Source organism: Malurus melanocephalus, unplaced genomic scaffold, assembly GCF_030028575.1.
Source record: "Malurus melanocephalus ecotype Western Australia unplaced genomic scaffold, MMel_1.1 scaffold_123, whole genome shotgun sequence".
Lineage (NCBI taxonomy): Eukaryota > Metazoa > Chordata > Aves > Passeriformes > Maluridae > Malurus > Malurus melanocephalus.
This window is the reverse complement of record NW_026623355.1, coordinates 1,778,791-1,784,109: the sequence shown is the minus strand read 5'-3', so window position 1 is coordinate 1,784,109 and position 5,319 is coordinate 1,778,791.

Sequence of the window (5,319 nt, the reverse complement as noted above, 5' to 3'; positions counted from 1 at the left end):
AATGCAATGAAGAATTCTGCTTTCCAATGTTTCAGTCACGGGAGTTGAGTTTAGGTTGTAGGCTGATTGAGATTGTTGTCATAGCTTTTAATACCACAAGTACATATAGAGTCTTATTATTAAGACATTGCTACCTTTAGATTCAGACTCAACCAGCATGATTCAGCAAATGGCACAAAATCTGCATGATAAATAAAGATGCAGTAGAATGTGGACAGAATAGTCAGGACCAAGGCCATAATAGAAAAAAAAAAAGATCAAAATTTGGAATGTGACACAAAGAAACATATTCAATGTGCAAAAGAGTAGTGATTATGAAAATTGCACACATTAAAACTATGCATTGATGCTTTTTTGGATTGAGATAATTGTGTAATAGATGTRACATGGTCATCAAAATTGTTGACAATTTTAATTTATATGCCAAATAGGAAATATGATTTCAAGTTAATACAACTGTTGTGTGTTCAAATATATGTATATATATGAGATTTAGAATGACCTAATTGAAAATTAATCCTTTGTAAGTTAATCCATTTTTATGCACCCTGGGAAATAAGATTTGCTTTTTCACCTTGAAATATATTGTAGAATTGCTAAACACTAAATGCATATTAATAACTATTGGAATGGAATGAGTATGACCTCAYTTAGCTTTTGTTAGAAGTGAGGTATGACTGATTTATAAGGAATCAGAATRAAGTTCCTTATTCATATTGCTGTTAAAATTTGTATTTATTTATATGAGAAAGATTAATWTTTCTATAGCTTTTAAGTTTGTACCAGTCTTACATCAGTTCATTATTCTTCTAGCTAGTGAATATCTRGTAGCTTGCAAAGATGAACTAATAAGACAGCAGTCAGTGTAACTTCAGTGTGTATKTGATCTTTCTGCATTATGAAATATACTGTCTACATTTCAGAAGAGGCAGGGCATGGGCATTAATCTCGTCCTAAAACAGAGTTTGGAGCATACACCTACCCCCTGCACAGAGATAATCTGGCTGCTGTGTGTGCTGTCGAAGACAGTGAGAATGTAAGAACAAAATTTTGTGCTTCACTKCATTGTGTGGAACTGTGATCTCCTGCCATGTGAACCAGCATGAGAGAACCACAACAGCGCATTGAAGCAATCTGAGAAATAGCAGTTCAGAGGAGTGCAGAACAAAGTCTAGCAAGTTTTGTCTGTCTGCTTAACAGCTGCTTTTTCTCTGCCAGAAATAACAGTTTCATAGAGTTAGGGAAGTAACTCCTGCCTGTGCAGGGACTCCTTGTGATGGAAACTAATTGCCAGAAGCAGGAGAGCTCTGGCAAGAGAACACTCGCACTGGGGTGCACTGAGGGAAAATGAATGCATTGTGTGCCTTGGCTTGGCATTGCCTACTGCAGATCATCCTGCTAAAAGACKCCAGAAACTGTACAGTTTATGCTCCAATACACCCATCGTTTACTTACTCGCAGTTATCTAGGCTTGCCACTTCATTGTGGCAGTGGACCCATCAAATTTGGCTGTTTTGTATCTCAGGACAGCRGGTTGTTCTGGCCAAGAAGGCACTTTTTCTCGCCCAAATGCTCTTGATCATTTRCTGTCGGCCTTTTAAACATAGAGGCAGGAAAAGAGCAAAGGACACCAAAAAGCAAATGAGACAAAAGAACAGCAGCAAGTCAGAAACAAAAGAATTGTTGCTGTSACTAACAAAACATAGTAATAATTTWAAAAACCCAAGCACACAAACAAAAACACACAGAAAAATCAAAAATAGTACCTAAAAATCCTATTTTGGAACTGAAGCCCTACAACTACCCCACGAATATGCAAAAGTTTCTTTTTCTGTATAAGAACTGAAAAAAAAGTAATTAATTGACTGTAAAATAAACAGTTGAAGTCTTTGTGAGAACAGGCATAAATCATGGTCCCCTAACTGACAAAAACTGAAGTATTTTAACCTCATCTTACTAAAAAAAAAATCAGAAAGTCAGATCACATTCTCATTTCTATGTAGGAAATACTGTTTGTTCATTAGTCTCTGAGCATTAGCTTGCAGAAACATTTGGCCCCACAAGGTGGTTACATGTGTTCCTTTGTTTTAATGAATAAATCTTCCTTTCTAGGGCTTTAGAAGTATTATATTAAAARTATGTCTTGGTCTAGAACAAATTTATGCCAGTATATGCCAAATATCTATCTATTTTTTATTATTCTAGCACAGCTTATACTAGAAGTTTTTTAARAATAGATTTTTATGGAGCTTTAATCTGGATTTAGTGTTTATCATATGAGSACAGTGAAAGCAATGTGCAAAAAAWWTGYCTGTTTATATAAGCYGTGTAAATRAAAAGACATTCMCCTTCAAAGTTTGTAAATGTAAAAAATACTTTTAAGCAAGTATTTCACTTTTCATGCTTTTAACTTCCACTTCCAATCAAAACCAGCATTTATGAATGACCTGTACTTTTCTGGAGTAATCTTTGTAATACATAGTAATTGTAGTTTAATCAACAGATTTAACCCATTTTGAGATTTATTTAATTTTTAATCGAGAAGTTTTATTAAGCACAAGAGCATTTTARGAAGTTGTGATTTTGAGGGTGTCTTCTCAGCCATTCTTCAGAGAAGTCTGTCACTAGGATATCAATTTCAGTGATGAATGTGGATATGAATTTCAATGTGAGCTGCTGCGACCCTCTCCATCTGTCCCACCTTCCAACCAGTAAAGTTAAACAGGGCTGCCAGTATCCCACTCTGAACATTAAGTATCATCATACCTGCCCTGGATCAGGAATTTGTTGTTCAGTCTTCACTCCTGGGAAGTGATTTYAGGGACTCCACAGTGGTATCAGTCTCTTTATCAGCAATACATTTTCTGCAGAAGTAACCCTAACTTGATGTCCTGAATCCAAGTGAAGTTAGCAATATTGGCATTGTTGAAATGACATTATACAGCTGTACCAAACAGAAAATATTCTATCATTCTAGTGAAAGAATGTCATAAGAAGGAACGCTTGTATTCATTGAAGCACATATTCTTCATCGATTTAGTAAATATTGTAGGCTTAAAGAATGACAGAGAATACATAAATATGGAATAGGAAACTTAGGGTTCAGTCAGCTCACATAAATATCTCATTAAATCAACTCACGCCAAGGATTTCCTCCAAGCCAAGATTAGGACCTGCTGTTACTTGAAAATTCCATTCAAGTTTTCCAGCTCAGCAAGCCTATGTGCTTACAAGTGAGACCAAAAGCAGTTAATCCKAGTAGGGAAGTAAATTAAATTTCACAAATATAAACATTGGAACAGCCAAATCTATCATTATCTTATTCCTCTGCCTACTCTCAGAAATCAAACAGTATTAGCAACATCTAACGCTGTATTAAAATACATGAGCTGCTGTGGGCATAACAAGATGAAGCATTGTGTGATGGTAATCCTGTCCTGCTGCTGTCACTGCGGTAAGGGCTGGCTGCTGTGACAGCCAGGCTGCTTCTCTGCGGCAGAGARGGGCAGGGTCCCACCCGAACAGCGCCTCGCTGCCTGTGTGTGACAAACATCGCTGTTCCCACGTGAGCCACGCAGCAGAGCGAGCTCTCCACACTCTCCACCTGCTCTGKCTTCTCAATGCTAAAGCATGGGAAAAATCAATAGCTTTCAATCTTTTACTTTGGATTTTTAGAAATAAATAAATAAATAATTTTTTCAAGCCAATCACACTGATTTTTTTTTGGTTTTAAATTGAATTGAAACAGAGGGCTGCAGAGTGGTTTTGTTCTGTACTAATGACAGCTTAATATCATTATATTTAACATATTTTGTTTTCTGCTTTCTACTTTAAACAAAGTTTTATTCTAATTATTACTTTAACTGGAAAGAAGCATCTTGTTAAGACTTCTGCTACAGATTTAATACCAGATCTATACAGTATCTTATGATTATGCCATTTCTGCCTTTGCAAAGTAAATTACAGTAATATTTAGTAATATAATTATAGTAATATAATAATTATAGTAATATAATAATTATAGTAATATAATCTGGGGTCTTATTATCAGTAATAGCTGCTACATTATGTTTTCCAAACTTGGAAAGGAGAGCACATTTTTAAGGTTGTATCTTCTTTTCACTATTAACAGACAAAAAAGATTGCTGCAAACCTTCCAGTCCATGAAGTCCATTCCCTCTGATACTGGTGACAGGACATTTTAAACAAAATTGGATGTGGACTAGAAATGCGGACTCAAATGATTTTTCAGGAAACCTACAGCCTGTGTCCTGTTCAGCAATAGGCAAATGAGACTAGTTTTTCTAATCAGAATAAAATTTGCGAATTTGGGGCAATTTGGTTGTCTTGTTGGTGCTGTATAGGACAGTGCTTACAGTAATGAGTGCCCCATCAACCTTTTTGGGGCTGGTAAAGAGAGCTGACTGCAAACCAGCTTAGAGGGAGATTAATTCATAACACTTTCAACAAACTTTTGTGTTTGTGTATGTGTGCATTTGTGTGAAAGCCAGATCTCTGAGGAAAATCTAAGCCATTTCATAGCAGGCTCTGATTTTTTTTTTTTTTTTTTTTTTTTTTTTTTTTTTTTTTTTTTTTTTTTTTTTTTAACAATTCCTCTTAGCTCCATAAGCTCCCTAGTGTCCAGTTTAGACAATCTAAATATAACAACAAATACAGCAGCTTGGTGACATTTACTAATTAATAATTTAAAAACCTGCAAAAAATAATGCCCGTGTAGTTTTTGTTTCAGCCCTCACAGGGCAATTTGACTCTAGTTTTTATGGGCTCCCCCTTTTCCTGGAACACACAGGCTGTCCRTGGGTGCTGTCAAGTTCAGGACATTTCTGCCAGGGTCCCTCAGTCACAGGGGACAGTGCTGATGAAGGGAACTTGTGGGGAAGTGTGCTCTTAATCACAGAAGAATCACATCTTAATCACAAAGAGGAATGTTTTAATGCTACATGTATTCCAGCTCCTGTGACCTGATAGAGGGTAGACTGAGGCAGGCAGCATCGGTGTCAAAGAAGAAAACCAGAAGACCAGCTCATAGTCCAGTTTCTCTCCATCCTCATCCCACTGCTGCAAAGTCAGTTGGATGGATAATGATCAGGAATACTAAAAGATGTAATGTGATTATCATCTTTTTCCTTGCATATTTTTAAATTTTCTATCTGTAACTGATACCACTATGTGTTGTATCTGCCAGTTTCTCAAGTTAAACTTATGAAGTRTTCCAAATTCTTGCCTATTTAAGGAATGCTTTTACAATATACTGAAAACAATTTATAACTATATCAGAGAGATAAACATAGAGTACCT